The following is a 17,594-nucleotide window of genomic DNA, read 5'->3' as shown; positions in this document are numbered from 1 at the left end:
TAGTCATGATTGATTTGGAGCAAGTCAGATAAGTCCCAACCTTTTTTCCTTTAGTTCAGGGAACTTTACTCCCTGAACTACAGAGCAAGATATCAGTATTTACTGTCTTCAATTTCAAGTATAGAATTCAAATTTGAGACTCAGCTAACCCCCAAAAACTACTGAAATCAGCCACAATGAAAGTTCCTTAATTAGCCACATTTTCCATTTCCCATGGAAGAGTAGAAGTCTCTCTAACAAAAACTGCTGATGAAAGTACTACAGTCTTCAAAACAAAATACCAAGAATGTGGAACACTGCAGATTGCAAATTATTCTCAGGTGAATGTATCAGGAGATGCACAGGTCTTAGAGGATGAGATGTCAAGCACACTACCTGACAAACATGAATAAGTATTATGATGTAGTAAACAACTCTTACTCTATTCAGTGCAGCATTGGGTTCATCAGTCTTCCACTGACTCCTTTTTTGAATTGAAAATCTAGCATGCAAATAATCCGTCTGACTAATATTATAAAACAAAAACAGGTCAGGAGACCCAGGGTTTAAACAGGAGAAGATAATCAGAGGAAAAGTGAAAAAATGGAAACACTATGAGACTACAAAGTTCTGCATCCTCCATGGTTAAACAGGAAAACACTGTGGGCCACAGGCAGAAATAATTTTTCAAGCTAAGAAATTCATTCACTACTACTTTAAAAATCTAACTAATCAATTAAGCATAAAGATCTTCAAGCTCATTAAAAGTAAGAACTCTATCCCTTAAGGATCAAAAAAGCTGGGTCACCCCAAACTAGTAAACAGCTTCCCATGACGACAAACCTCTGTTCTGAATATCAACTTGCATCAGACACATGCTACATCTACTGTGTAGAAGAGATTTTATTTGAAATCCACTGATTTGAACTCATCCACTAAATCAAGACAGAATTAAAATAACATGTTGTTTAATCAGAAGCTGTTGATCTTTCTTTTTTAGGCCTTCCTGGTTTCCTTCCGCCTCTGTGGACTTCATGTTAATGTTCTAACTTGCATGAGGATTATTCAGTCTTTCATCAGGCCATTAAGGGTGGGGAATTAAGAGTTTTACAACCCACAGCACATTTTTATCTTCAGCAAGGATTTGGATAGGAAAAAAAATCACAAAATGACCTTGTGTTAAATAAGATGAGAAGCAGTAAAGCATTTAGAATATTTCTATGCAGTTTTATATTCTCTTTTGCAACCAGCCATCTGTTTCGTCTTAATCTAGCTACATAAAAGCAGGTGTAGGCCAAAGACCATTCCTGGAAAGGATAAGGCCTTCAGGCCAGAGATACAGATGCTGAAACTCTAGTCAAGCAATGAAGACAAAACATTAGCTACCTTCCACAGGCCTGCCATATGTTAAAAAAGGAGCTTCTCTTAGGAGATGGTCTGGGTTTTGCTTATTATTTTAAATCAATATTTATATTTAGAAGATATATAAAATAGAATACAATTTTACTCTTTTGTTCTGGTAGCTCTTTTTACCTGGAATTATGAGAAAATTAATGAGAGTTATACGCAAGTATTGTCAAAATTCATGAGAACACTTGTACTGAGAATTCCCAGCAGGCTGTAGTGCTTTGCCCGCTCTCCTTTACCTGCTCACCACTACCGACTGCCCGGCAGCACGCAGTACCTTCTCTGTAAGACGCTTGCAACAAGGTATCATAGGATTAAATTAATGTTGTGCCTACTTTAAGCTCTCCTTATCCCCTAGAGCCAGTAATGACAAGTGAATAGGGCATAGCCTGAAAGTTGCACCTTCTGACAGCAGATTCTCAGGCCAGTATATGCCATCAAATTTTGAAATGTGGGCATTTGACACTCAGGCCATGTGTCCAGCTGGACTCCTGACAAAGACTTCCAATTCTCAGATGATCCACGGGAAAATTCAAGGTATAAATATAGTACTAAGATTAGTAAGTAAGAATTGAATTTATAGTTCTAAATAGGTGCTATACCCAAAAAAGATCTTCATCATGGGCAAAAACAACTTACCAGAACATACTGACAACTGAAATTTAGACTACCTTATAAAGATATAAGATCCTCAAGTGTTAATACTCTCTGGGAAATTCCAGACGTCCACTTACCTGACAAATGAATTCTGCTCTCATTGACCAACACCTTCAGGTCCTCTTCTGCCAGACAGCTTTCCAGCCACTCATTCCCAAGCCTGTAGTGCTGCAGGGGGTTGGTGTGACCCAAGTGCAAGACCCAGCACCTGGCCTTGTTGAACCTTGTACAACTGGCCCCATTGATCCAACCTGCAAACTTACTGAGGGTGCACTTAATTCCCTTGTCCAGATCATTGATAAAAATATTAAACAGGACTGATATTAAACATATGACTGCTGTTGGAATACTTTTTTCTTTCAGATATCCACTGCAGAGTGAAATAAAAATATATGAACATGCAGCATTCTGCTGCTAAAAGTTCTACAGGCAATGCAGAGACATAAAGAAATACTGTAGCAAACTTAACATTTAAATAAAATATTTTGCCAGAGTGGATCAGATATAAATACCAACCATAACAATCTTGCAATTCACATATACACAAAAAAAAATAGAATAAACGTTTGCTAGTATCTCTCTCAGCCTACCTGCTCCATAAAATTTTTTCCAGCTATATATTTAAAAAGCAAATAAGCTGTTGCATGTTTCCAATCAAATACAATTCAATACAGACAAAGCCATAGCATACATACATACAGATACCACAGAATCAGCACATGCTAAAACCATTTCATCATCCTTCCTTAAAAGAGCAAAAATATATATCAGTATTTTCAAATAGCGGATGAATGAATCTTAGAGTAAATCTTTGTAGATTTTCTTAGGATTCAGAATGCAATGGTAGTGGTAATTTCAAAATAGGAAGGAACAAAATTATTTTAGTTTGCCTGGAAGGCAGCAAACAGTACAGTAATAAACAAAAATTGCTATTTCACTTTTGGAATAAACTTAGCTTACTGTGACTAGTTAAAATTAACATGCTTATTCTTTTGAGCCAAGTAGTTTCTGAAATAAATTTTCTATTATGAATACAATTCCAATTCTACACATACTGAATTTCACAAGGGAAAAAAAGTAATCTTTACACTCTGGGGCATACAAAGTAAAATCTGCGAGTAAACACACTACTTATTTTAAAGCTGTATATTTTGACACACTCTTACTACTACTTATATAGTGTGGAAAAGTACATAACATTTTTAAATGTTTCACAGTATAAACCACATCAAAAGAACTCTATTCAGTTCCAAAAGCAACTGTTGCATTCACAGTCACTTGGCAGTATGACTGCTTTCTGTTTGCAGTACTGTTCTAGTGAGAGGAATATTAATTTTCAAAATCCATTATTTAAAGAACAAAGCATTTAAACATCTAAAAATTTTGTTAGTCTTTAAATAAAATGAAAAAACCAGAAAGCATCTATACAAAAAGATTTCTAAATTCACCTGAGAGCTGTTGCTACAGACTGTTTTAATGTCACATATTTATAGTAATAGCTACAGAATACTCTCCCATTTAAATACCTAAACTCCTTTCCTAAGATGTCAGAATTAGACCCTCTGGACAGCATCCCAGGTTAAGCCAGGGAACAATCCAGAACTTGCCGACAGAAACAGCGAAGATGAGGACATGCTTTTCCCCAGAGGTCTGGGAAACAAAAAAAACACCTCACTAACTCAAGGCAGGCTTTTTGCCATAAGACTGTAATGATTTCATCTTTTGTGGTTCACACTCACAGATTACCTAATACATAAGCAATATCTAGATTATGCAGTCAGAAGCACAGATATAGCCAATCAAGAAAATGTGTGTGAAACAAGCAAGGACGCCAAGTTGTCCCTGTATATAAAGTAAAAAGACAGAAAAGAGGACTGGGAATACAGTCTAAATCTCTTGGCACAACCTAAGTTATGCTTTAACTTTTCTACTCTTTTAAAGAGCTTACTGCAATGTCTGTTTAGAAAACCAGTGAGGTTTGCTATGCTCCTGGCTGTTGCAAATGTATCTTGTTTGTTCCAGAAACATACAGGGTATGATTCAAGATAAATCATGCATCAGACTTTTCAGTCACATGACTGGGGATGTGTTCGGCATGATGCTCCCTGTATGCTCTGTGCAGAAATGACTCAGAAGCAAGTTACACATTTTTCAGTCCAAGCAAGGGACATGACAGCAATTAAAATCACTAACATTGGATGAGACTCAAATACATTTCATCCATCTAGATCTAATGGATGTTATGGAGTAATAGTTGATGATTGATCAATATCATAGTATAATATCACATCATAATATCTAAAAAGATCTGATGAAAACAATGTATTTAAAAAAACAACAAGAAAACAAAAAATTGGCCTAGTTATTTCATGGAAGTGTGTGTGCTCACTGGCAATTGCAAGGATTCTTATTAAACAGTTCTTTCTTTGAGGCTTGAATACTTTCCCAGAGAACAGCACCAGAATAAGAAAAAAACCATTTACACAAGGAACTCCCATGTCTCCTGCTTCTTGCTGATTCGAGATCAGTGTGCAGTTAAATTTTCACATATGATTTCAGATCTTTTCAATACTTTGATAAGAATTAAATATAAGAAAATATTTGGGCATATGAAAGTTACCTTAATTTTATCTGCTTGGTCACAAGTCTGAAAGTTAGGATCCTATGACAGGACTCCAGGAAAAAAGCTTTATATTTTAAAGGGTATAAATAATATCATGTTCACCAATCAGAAGGATGTCTAGGAATAACCAACAGGAAGACTAAGAAATGCAGAATATATACAAATCTATCCCTTTTCTGGCATACCTTCAGTAAAGTAGGTATCAGAAGGAAGGTAACTGCCAACTGCTTCTCTTTTAATAATTAGGAGATAAATATTCTATTGTAAAATGCAGATGGAGAAAAAAGAAAACATAATTTACACTACAGTGCAATCTAAGAACACTTACCTGTGAAATGGAAGATGCTAATTCATTTTCCTTTTCTGCCTGAGGCAATCCAAATACAGTTTTAATGATGCATCCTCATCACCAAATTGTAGCATTCATTGGTGGGTCATTCCTCATTCCTCCCAGGTGATGTTCAGAAAAAACAAGACATCTCACCCACAACCCAAACCCTATCAACTACTCAGACTATATTTTGAGCTCTGTGTTCTGACTTTTCCCCAAGAAGATCAGTGTCTCAGCTGCCATGCTTTTAGATGCCCTGTACTCAAGGATCCTCTCTCACTTTCCATGACCAAGAGAATTCAAAGTTATTTTCTTTACATTTCTCTTACAATCCAGTGGATAGTAAAATGACAGTTTTGAACCTCAATCTCCTTTTGCTACTTCAGATATTTAAGAACCAAAATGAGCAATTAATTTTCTTCATTACAGATTTTAATATTCTTTCACAACTGCTACTAAGTTCATTAGACAGGCTATAAGGAACCTCCTGAAGGACTGTAAAGATACACATGCTGGGAACTATGCAAAATATGAATAACTAGAAGTCAGTGGGCACATTCTATGGAAAAGTAGACATATCCTTTGACAGCCTAACTTTTTATAGGCTCTTTCAATCTTTAAAATACCTTTTCACCATTGAACTGAAAAGCTTAGTCAAAATTCAATCAACATAATAAAATACAAACCCACTTGAAATAGTCCTAGTGGATCAAACCAATACATCTTAATAGCCCAATATTCACCTTCCAAGAAAAGGTTCATTAATAGACACCTTTAGAAGTAAAATAAAGAATATACCTCACTATAGCATGAATTTTCAAACATATTTAATCTGTAGCACTCTAAAAATTTCTGGGAGCCCTCTTGCCTTCTTTAAAAAAAAAATCCAAAACAACAAAACATAAAACATTTCTTTGGTATCTGCCACTTACCTAGCACCACCAAGGCTGGCTTCATTTGTAGATTAAACACCACTGTTACCAAGTAAACAATTTCAGGTTTCAGCAGTCTCAGACTAATTCTATGATTGCGGCAATTGATTACTATCTTCCTTATTAAAGATCTATTAGACATTATTTGAGGCAATGATTTAGGTTTGTTCCTCATTGAGTGGAATCTTGCTCCTGTAGTTTATGCAACAATGGAGTAAGCAATGACCACAACGATTTATCTTTGTGTGCTATGGCTGTGTCTTATTATATCATACAATACCCTGAGCTGGAAGGGACCCACAAGGATCGTCAAAATCCAGCTCCTGACCCTGCAGAGTACAGCCCTAAGAACACCACTATGTGCCTGATAATGTCTAAACACTTCTCAAACTCTTTCAAGTTTGGTGCTGTGACCACCTCCCTGGGGAGCCTATTCCAGTGCCTGACCACTCTCTGGGTGAAAAAATTTTTCTATTACCCAGTCTAAACCTTCCCTGACACATCTTCATACTATTCCTTAAGGTACTGTCACTGATCACCAGGAAGAAGAGATGAGATCCTGCCTTGTTGTTTCCCATTATGAGGAAGCTATAGATCATGATGAGGTCTCCCCTCAGTCTCCTCCTCTCCAGGCTGAACAGACAAAGTGACCTCAGCCACTCCTCTTTCTGTCTCCCCACAAGGCCTTTCACCATTTCTGTTGCCCTCCTTTGGACACTGTCTAACAGCGTAATATCTTTCTTATATCATGGCACCTAAAACTACCCCCAGCACTCGAGGTGAGGCTGCCCCAGTGCAGAGCAGAGAGGGACAATCCCCTCCCTTGCCCAGCTGGTGATGCTGTGCCTGATGCAACCTAGGACATGGTTGACCCTCCTGGCTGCCTGCGCAGAGATGTAACTTGCCATCAATCAGGACCCTCAGATCTCTTTTTGCAGTGCTGCTGTCCAGCCTCTTGTTCTCTAGTCTATCTGTACATCTAGGGTTACCCCTTCCCAGGCACAGAATCCAGCACTTGCCCTTTTTAAACTTCATATGATTGGTGATTTTCCAGCCCTCTATTTTATCTAGGTCCCTCTTCAGGGCCTCCCTGCCTTCGAGGGAGACAACATGTCCTCCAAATTTACTATCATCTGCAAACTTAGTATTCCTTCAAGTCCTGCATCCAAATTGTTTAGGAAGATGTTGAAGAGCACTGGCCCTACAGTGGAGCCCTACAGTAACTGGTCACTGACCTGATATTATCCCATTCACAGTAATCCCCCTTTGTGCCCAACCCATGAGACAGTTACTCACCCATCATATGATGTGTTTATCCAGCTGAGTAATTTTGTTCAGAGGGATACTAATAAAGACAGTACAGAAAGCTTTAGTGAAATCCCAAAAGATCACATCAGATGACTTCCTTTCATCAGCTGGATGGGTTACTTTGTCATAAAAGGAAATCAGGTGTGACAAACAGGACTTTCATGAAGCTGTGTTGGCTGTTACCAATGACTGTGTTGTCTTTCAGGTGATTTCCAATACCTCCCAGAATAATCTTCTCCATAATTTTACCAGTCATCAAAATGAGACTGACAGACCTGGAATTTCCAGGGTCATTTTTCTTGCCCTTCTTGAAAACTGGGACAATTTTCTCCAGCTTCCAGTCAACTGGGACCTCTCCAGATTCCCAAGACCATTCAAAACTCATCTAGAGAGGTCTTGTGATGACATCAGCCAGCTCTTTGAGTATTCTCAGATGAATCCCATCAGGCCCCACAGATTTAGAAGGATCCAGCTGGAGCAGCAAACGCCACACAAGTTCAGGGTCAACTGGGAGTTTATCACTCTCACAGCCATGGTCTTCCTGCTCAGGATGCTGGGACCCCCATAGCCCAGGAATGATGCTGAAGACAGACACAAAGAAAGCATTAAACACCTCTGCCTTGTCAATGTTCCTGACTGTGAGGTGACCATCCTCTTCCTGTGATGGGTTGATGTAATTTCTGCACTGCTTTTTGACATTAATATATTTTAAAAACCTTTTTATTGTCCCCCACAGTTCTCAGCAGCTTCAAATCCAGTTGAACTGTGGCTACACAAATTTTCTCCCTAGACTGGCAAGCAGCATCTTTGTGTGCCTTACATGTTGCCTGAATTTGCTTCCACTGGCCATATACTTTCCTTTTTTGCCAAATATCCGTAAGAAGATTCCTGGTCAGCCAAGCTGGCCTTCTGCATCACCTTCTTGACTTCTGACAGTTTGGAATTGCCAGGTCCTTTAGAAGGTGGTGCTTAAAAACTGACCAGCGCTGATGGACCCCAGCATCTTCAGAAGGACTTTCCCAGGTAACTTCCTCCTCACGTTCTAAAAAGTTCCCTGCTATCTACAAGCATATCAGCTATTTACTGGGCCCTTCTAATTCCCACTTTAAAAAAAATAATCCCTACACAACCACTACTAAACTGAATGGATGGATTACTCTTGGAAAGATTTTGAATTTAAATGTGTTACTGTTAACATATATATAACTCCTCATAGAACTCTTTTCCTAACTGCATCCCAAACTAGACCTTGTGTACTGCTCAAGGCTAAAATCGAGAGATACTGAAATTTTTTCAGTTCCATTAACAGAGATTCTGAAAAGCAATCATTTATGAAATTTAAATGTCTGCATCATCAACCATTGGAACACTCATTGAGTCAAAATAAGCACATTGCATAATTCTAAACATCTGCATTTCAGCTTTTTAAACAGTAAATTTCTCTGCTTATTAAGTATACACTGTAGTTCAAAGCCAATAGATATTAAAAAAACCCCACACTACTGTAGTATATATTGAGAACAAAGCCCCAAACTCTAAATGAGTCACACAGAATATTTTTAAGGCCTTTTAGAATAAATTTTTTAACCAATGTTTCACTTAAAAGGCTGATAAAACATGAACTATAATATGAACAATCCTGTTGTTACCAGTTTGCTTCCATTGTTGAGGCAACTGCCTATTTCCTCCAGCTAGCAACAATAACAACCACACACGCCATTTTAGACAAAACAATATGAATAGTGTGCCCAGTTAGATAAAAAAATGGTCTAATTTCACCAAACAGAGAGGGTAAAGCCAGTGGTACCTAGGTACAATGGTGACCCATTGAGTAGAAGTAATTACATAAAAATTGTTAATTTGGGGAAGACAAGGATGGAGGTGAGGGGGGATAAAGATGAATCAACAAGAAACAAGACCAGCAAAATGGAGAGAAGTCAGGGAATAAAAGAGATCTGACACCTGTAGCAAGCTACTGGCCATTAGGTTTGTCTGGCTCATCTTGTTCATGCTTATGAATGCTCTGTGTGTTTTTGCAGGTGTCTGCAATGGCTGGCTGTCCCTGCCATATGTGTGGTTGTGTCTGTATATGGGTGTGCCCACAGGGAAGCAGCCTGGCTAGAGACTGCCTGGAAACTGAGAGAAGCTGCTATCTTGCATCTAGCAAGGTTCATTGGATTCAGCTACCATCAAAACAAGTTATTTTAAACTATTTTAACTCTGAACTGGCTAACATTAACTTCTTTAATTTTGTGGGATAAATTCACACTTCCTCTACCACTAAATATGAGGAAAAATGAAAATAAATGATCATATGATCCACTGGGTTTTGTGACTCTTCTATAATATTTTTTTCCCTCATCAGTTCACCAGAGAAATATTTAGCAATTATTTGGTTATTTAAACACACTAGGATAGCTATAAGATCATTCAAAAGGGGAAATAAAAAAGTAAATTGTCTAGACATTTAAAACAAATGGATGTAAGCACTGCTCTATGCTGTATCCATTAGGCTTGAAGAATCAGGACAGAATAAAGTTTGAGTTGATTATAATCTGTAACATAGAGATATCAATTCCATCTGCCAATAACAAATGATGGCCAACCACTCTGCTCAAATAAGAAACCAATATATTTGAATATGTCAATACATTTTGAAGCAAGCATCCACAATCTTTTTGGAAACTCTACAAGGAATTTCACAGTTAATTCCAATGAGAGAAACAATTTCTTATTATCAGTACAGCCCCATAGTTTCTGGAACAAATATATGCCTATCAACTTTAAAACAGTGTTCATGGGAATATATGAGAATACCATGAATTGTGAGAGTTTTTAGATTGGATTTTGTTTGAGTGTGCTGTGCTATAGGACAACATCTATTGATTACTCTTTCTAATGTACTACAACAGCGCTTCTTAATCACAACAGGAGGAGAATGCCCAATAGCTAAGAGAGCATCAAAAGAAACATTCCAAGAGTTCTGCATCAAACTTAGCAAGTTTACTTTTATTATTTATTGGAGTTGGTTGGTTGGTTGGTTGATTGGTTTGGTTTCTTTTAATTTTTTTTCTTTTTTTTGCCAAGTCAATTTAAAGTAGTACTTCTACCAGTACTGGTGGAAAAGACAACATTTACACAGTGCTTACAGAACAGTATTTTAACTACACTAATATTTCACCCTCAAAAAAATACTTTACAGATGAGAAAGTGAAATAGTTTTATATTTTTCAGTTAAAAGCATATTCTAATTTGTTGCAATGCAAGTCCAGAAATAATGTACCTGAAAAAAGCACGTATATCAAATGTTAAAAAATACCTTTAAAGTCTAGTAGACCAGCCATCTCATGCAGGTAAAATTCTACATAAGAAAATTTAGAAAGTTTGGAGATGAAGGCTAAAGATGAAGCAAGATGGATTTAACATTAAAAGAACCTAATTAAAACCCTCAGTCTATAGATAATATTTCAAGTGATGACACACTAATGATTTATCTTACAATTAGTGCAGCATCTTTTGATCTACATGTGAAAACTTGTCTAGAAGTGACTGAATCAATAAAAGTTGGCAAAATTTTTTAAGAAATACTAGTATACAATGTACATTATATAAAAAGACAGTTCACTATACAATATAGCAAGGATGTTTATGGAAGAAGCAAATGGGAGAGACACTGGTTATTGTATTCCATGATCCAAATTGTGTTGAAGGGAAAGATGCCCATAAGCTTTTCCAACTAATTAAACATTGTTAATACTCATAAATCAAGCAAAGTCAGTGCATCATTTTAGAAGTTAAAAATTCTAGTTCTTACAAATGTGTTCAGATTCCAATTCACATTCTTTGCTCACAGAAAGACTTTTGCTGAATTCAAAGGGAAGATTACTATCAAAACCATTTATTGTTTAGCAATTCAGGTTTTAAAGAATCTATATAGATATGTTTTTTTACATAGGAAGCAGAAGTTCACCCCTAACAGAGATCCATTCTTTTCTGTTAATTAGAAGAAACTCAGAAAAATTTACAGTAGTCTCTAGTCAGAAACAAGAGTAAAAAAAGTGTATCTATTAAGTGCATTCAATAAGTCAACTGTACACCAGTTTGAATGATAATTATCTCAATAATTTCAGAATTACTTAAATTAGCTCTTTGTATGCACCATATATCTTAATCCATACTTTCAATGTTTAAGTGAGTTAATGAAACAATATTACAGGCAGTGAACTGTCAGAACACTCATTAGATAGCAAACAGGAAGACTTGAAGACTGTATTTCTCACTTCAAGCTTGATAAATGGATGACCTGTATAGTATCATCAAATAGTTTTGCTTATTTATAGTTCAAATTCTGTATTTCAAGAAAATTTTCATTTTAACTCTTTTTGTAGAGTTAAAACCTCTACAAGTCTGCAAAATTCTACCTTTATCCTAAACATTTAAGGAAAGGCTATTTTTGATTCTTGACAACACAGATCATTAATAGTCAAAAAGATGGGGAAAACATTTTAATTAAATATGCTATTATTGTCAGCAACAATCACAACACAAAAAGTTCTGATTCTGTTCTTTCTACTTTACACTGCAGAAACATATTTGAAAAGATAATATATTACTATAGTCACAGCTTCAGAGATGGATGGCAGTTGAATAGGGAAATAAAATAGGATTATTATTTCATATAAGAAAAGTTTGTACTATAATAAGGCAAAACAATGAGACAAATGTTTACTTCACTTAGAAAATTAATATCAGCAAGTTTTGGCATGGTTTTCAACAGCACTGATCATCAAGTCCCACCAACTTCTCTACTGTTCATGCTTAGCATTTAGTTTTCTTGAAAAAATCAGCCTTTTTTCATTTGTGACCTAGCCTGCAATCACTGCACTTGAATAACTTCTCACTGAACTCTGTGTCTGGTTCACCAGTACTCAGTTGTAGGACCTGAGTCCTTGCAAGTTCTTCAAGACAAGATATATCTAACTCATTCTCTTTTTTTTTGGAAGGAAAAAGCATGTATTTGCCTAAGAAGATTTTAAAGATGTCACAAAAACTTCACATTGATAAAAGACAGAGGACAGAACTAGATTGCATTGGATGTTCAGTATGACAGGTCTTTTCTATAATAGCCACTGATCATTTACAAGTGCGAAATAATTTGAAATTAATGCAGCAGCCTTGGGTACAATATAGTCCTTCTGTAACCTGCCTCCCTTGACACAGATCTAAGCAGGTATATATTTAAAGACTTTTTTTTCTAAATAAAATGAACAGCCTAAATATGATGTCCTAGTGTGCTACTTCAGGATTTGTGATAATAAAATGTCAAAGAACAAGCTGCAAGCTGTTTTTTTGCTTGAGATACTCAAAGAATTAATTTTATGCTGGCATATACTGTAATTAGAAATAGCTCTGTGCATCATGATTAAACTAGTATCTATGGAAACCAAAGCAGACTAGAATAAGTGTAAAAGGAGAATAGTGAGTAAGCCAATCATAAAATTCCTTTAACCTGTTTATTTTTAATCTTTCTCGTAATGCAAATTGGAATACTAAGGGTCAATACTACTTTCTTTTTAACCTTTGTATGTTTGGAAAGAACAGTATTCTTTCCAGACTACTTCCTAGGTATTAGATTTTGTTTTCACTCCAGAACTTCTCTACCCACACAATCTTAGGTGTTAAAAGCACACCATTTTTAGCGATCCATTCTGTATTAAATAATCGTATATATTTATCCCTTTATGAAATGAGAACTCCATGTTTTCAACAGCCGAAAATCTCCATGGTGCTCTATCCCTTTAGCTATTCTGACAGCCATCTGCTGAACATATTCCAGTTTAGCAATCTCCTGATGGCCATGGGGGAAGGATGGACATATCTCTGAGCTGTACTCACCTGATGCAATCTCAAGTACTGAATAAGAGGAAAGAATTACTTCCCTTGCTATGCAGGCTACACATATTGTGACCACCAAGTAGGCAGACAGCTTTCATGACACAGTGCTGACTCATGTTTAAATTCTCACTCAGCCTTGGGTCTTTTATGAAAGAGCTGTTTTGTGGCAAGTCACTCACCAGCCTATGCTGTTGCATGGGGTTATGCCAGCCCAGGTATGTCTGTTCTTACCAAATTTCCCCATGTACCTTATAGTCAGGTTAGCTGAGGTCCTTTTGAGTGCTAGCCCTGCATATAGCCCAGCATATAGGCTGACTCAGTTTGCCACCCATTTTGCTGTCATTCACAAAGAAAAGGGCACTTTCCCTCATCCAGGTCAATGATGAAAATGTTAAGCAATATTTGCACCAGTATCAGCCTCTAAAGTGCAGCCACTCCTTAGACATCATGCAGTACACCTCTGTTCTTTGAGACATACAATGCAGCCACTTTCCCACCCGTGTTGTGGCCACTAGTCTGTAATGCTTTAAGAAACCATGTCAAAATACTTGATTAAGTCAAAGTAAACAAAATTGTTTACCTGTCATCCCCTCATCTACAGAGACAGGTGCCTCATTACACAATGTAATCAGGTTAGTCAGACATGGTTTGTCCTCAGTAAAGCCATGATGGCTGTTACAAATCACATTATTTACCTTGCTGTGCCTAACAATTGCTTCGCGGAAGATTTATTTCATAATCTTCCCAGGAACAGAGATGAAACTGTCCTGTGTACAGTTCTCTGGATATCCTTCCTTTCCCTCTTGAAAGTAGGCATATTAATTAGCTTTCTCCAGTTCCTGAGGACCTTTCATAATCACCATAACCTTTAAAGAAAAATAAGAAATAGCAATATTAGATGCACATCGATCAGTCTCAGTTTGCTTATATGAACTCTTAACTCGGTCTTCCTCTCACAGTTAGCATTCCTCTCCCCCAAACTTTCTCAGAAGGCACAGAGGTCTGGAAGGCTAGTGACCAGAGGCCCAAAGAGATCACCTTAAGATTTTCAAATCTTAAAATGGAAAAACAGTAGGTATATTAGCTATATTACATATAAGCAAACTGTACTTGCCTTTAGACAGGGACAATTTATGACACTCAGTGTCAATATGTGGTACATTATTGGGTCATATATAACATAAGAGAACTGTTCAGAAAGCACACTTATCTCAGAAGATGACTGTGGAAGGGGATCTGGTCCAAGGATATGCCATTCTCTGGGCTATGGCAAAGGATGAATAAACATTTCAGATATCATGCTTAATATCAGTACTTTCAGAGAGACATAAAGAGTTTTCTGGTATGAAAGACCTGACATTGACCTGGTCAGAAAGTATTAAATTGTTGATTAGTATCACATTTTGAAATGAAAAAATCCTGTAGAATGAACTAAAACCTTTTCTCCTCATTGCCCAAATAATACCAAAGCAGATAAATCTTACACTTCAAACTCTCTTCTCAAGGAAACACTTGGTCTAATAAGTTCAATTTGATTATTCTCAGTTAAGTGTTTTCCTGAGCTACTCCTCCTGCTGCCTCCCAGCACCACCGCAAATATTTATAAAACAAAATATGAAGAGCAACACTTTGACGGACAGAGACTTTTTTCCCCTGCTACTTCTCCCTGGAGTTTTTGCTTCAAAAAGTGCTTCCTACTATCATATCTCCTCTACTGCATAGGCTCTAACATCCTCTAAAGGAAGAAAATCTAGTAGAACCAGCGACAGGATCTCGTCAACACTCATCATACCAGCATCACTTGGGTGAGGAAAGCTGTCATTATAATCATCTTTAAATGCAACATCTGTGTCCTGCATGGTGACTACATTCATCAATTTTTGCTGCATTTGAAGTCACACCTTCATCAGTAGAGACAGGTAAGAATTTCTTTGGAACTTTGGGAAAAAAAGGTTACCAACATAAACTGGATTTAGTTTTGCAAGTGTATTTTCACAGCTGGAAGAGAAGAGAATGCAAAAGTCCATACCTACAAAAAGATGCTGACTAGACATGTCTCATGACCTATACAACCTTTACACTGAAAGATGAAGAAAAATCTCAAATTGCTATCTTTACTATGTTATTGAAATAATTATAGTTTTAAAAGTCAGCTGAAAAATGTTTCCTCTCAGAATATGGGGATGCTGCCAATGAATCTAAGTGATTTGGGGGAGAAAAGCAAACCAAAAAGGCTAAAGTAAAATGATTTAGTATTTGGGATAAAGAAATCATGTCTACCTAGGACACCTGTGAAATTTTATTTGTTTTGTTAATAAAAGCCAGGAGTTGTCAACACAAAAGTTATTAGCAAAGTATTTTCAGTATTTTTTCCTATTCCAGTATCAGTTCCTTCATTCATTTATAGTGTTACCATCCTCTCTTTCCCCATGCTAATCATTTCAATGATTGCACTAGCTTTCTTACACAGTACCAAAACATATCTGACAATACCCTAATGGGTTTCACTATTAGCAACAGGATTGTCACAAAACACAAAATTATTCAGGATGATATTACAAAAAGGACTTAGGGGTCTTTTTCACACTCGAGAGCATTTTTCTTTTCAAAGATCACCAAAATGTTGCATATTTCACAAGCAACATTTTGGAACAAGCCTTCTTCAACATGCTCCCTTTCCCCTCCTTCTTAGCAGTATATTTTATTTTCTTTACCAAAAAATTGATTACTGCAACTTTGTTGAGCCGCTGCCTACCCAACTCAACAACACCTGAAGCAACCACTGGACTGCTTCATGTGCTTATAAAGACAGAAACAATCATCTTCCAGGACTATTTCTTTTGGCAATTGTGTTGGGTTTGTGTGGCAAGGTTTTGTAGCGGGGGGGGGGGGGATACAGGGGGACTTCTCTGAGAAGCTGATGTCCCTGTCCAATGGAAGCACTGTTTTTCATACAAACTGCATTCCTCTCTGAACCAAACCAGCTCGAATCAAACAGAAAAAAAGGGGCTGTTTTTATGATTGGGCGGCGACTTGAATCAAGATCGACAATTTCGACTGCAAGAAATCCCCATCTAAGATTAGGAACTGCGCTGTCTTCTGTGTCCGACCGCATGACGTCCTCTAGATCAGATCTTAAATTATCCTCCAGCTCTCCACCTGCGGGAGGCTGCGGGAAAAACAATCTCCCTTCTTTCCTCAAAGAAAAGGGATTTCCACTCTCTTTAAAAACAGATGACGTAATCCTTGCTTTTCCCCTTTTTTTGGCGGCGTGGGGGGCGGTGTTTTGTTTTTCCATAGAACAGAGGCAATTACCACAGGCTACTGGAAAAGCAAAGACAGGATCAAACACAGTAAAAAAAACGCAGAGCACCACGAGACAATGTTTTCTAGATCAGGCTCTCGCTTTCGCTGTGTTCCGCTCAAAAGCAGCTCGCTAGTCTAAAGCCGTGCCGCGCTCCCCGCGGATCCGCGGTGCAGCCGCAGCCGGACAGGGACACGGACAGGGACAGGGACAGGGACAGGGACAGGGACAGGGACAGGGACACGGACAGGGACAGGGACAGGGACAAGGACACGGACACGGACACGGACACGGACACGGACACGGACACGGACACGGACACGGACAGCGCGCGCTGCCGGCGGCACAAAGGGCACCGCGCGCGCCCCTCCCGCGCGGCCGCGGAGCGCGGCGCCCCCTGCTGGGCGCGCTCCCTGGAAGCGCCTTCAGCATGACGTCACCGCCGCAGCGGCTCCGCTCTCCCCTCCGCCCGCTGTCACAGCGGGCAAACGCTCCGGCAGGTTTTCACCCTGCTCTTTTTTTCCTCTTTATTCTCTTTTCTTGTGTGATACCTCTTCTAAATAGCTGCTCTGAAAAAAATTGGTATCGGAACACTACCAGATTGCAAAGAAAGCCTTAAAGAAACACCTCGCATTGGACAGCCACCGGCTCAGGTTATTCAGCTGAGCCAAATCGGAGATGTCACTGGCATACACAGCAAACCACATATGAACTACCTTTCTGTTGTGCAATAACTAAACAAGCCTGAATGAGGTGCAGAACTGATAAGGCAGTCAGCAATATTACCACTTGCCTGTGTTTTACAGGGCCAAGCACCATTTCGCAGAAAAATCACAACATCCTGCCATGCAGGTAACACGAGCAATTTATAGAACATCCCTCCCCTCCGGAAAAAAAAAAAAAAAAAAAAAAAAAAACAACCAGAGGTCAAAACCAAACACAGCCAAACAGCATCAACAAAAAAAGTTCAGAAAAAACCCAAATAAAACCCTGAAAACGGGTCCACCATTCTCAGTGGTGGGTTGATTCCTCTGCAAACAAGATAACATTATAACATTACTCCTCCAGATTCCCTGTCAAATACTCAAATGCTCCTGGAAAGCACATCTCCATCCACAAAGCCAACCTTGCTATTTGTTGTATTTCTCAGCAGTGTTG

General features: G+C 38.0%; 1 long non-coding RNA gene across 1 annotated transcript in view; it reads right to left on the bottom strand.

Annotated features, from left to right (window-relative positions):
* The window catches only part of LOC125326093, a 52,056-nt gene that overhangs the window by 23,783 nt on the left and 10,679 nt on the right, over positions 1 to 17,594 (bottom strand). Inside the window, exons 2-3 of the long non-coding RNA XR_007203681.1 lie at positions 13,828 to 13,998; positions 7,226 to 7,818 (exon numbers count right to left, since the gene is read on the bottom strand). This is a non-coding gene — a long non-coding RNA (uncharacterized LOC125326093). The remainder of the gene's footprint in view (positions 1 to 7,225; positions 7,819 to 13,827; positions 13,999 to 17,594) is intronic.

This window comes from Corvus hawaiiensis, chromosome 5 (genome assembly GCF_020740725.1).
Source record: "Corvus hawaiiensis isolate bCorHaw1 chromosome 5, bCorHaw1.pri.cur, whole genome shotgun sequence".
In the NCBI taxonomy this organism is placed as follows: Eukaryota; Metazoa; Chordata; class Aves; order Passeriformes; family Corvidae; genus Corvus; species Corvus hawaiiensis.
This window is presented reverse-complemented; position numbering and strand designations above follow the sequence as displayed.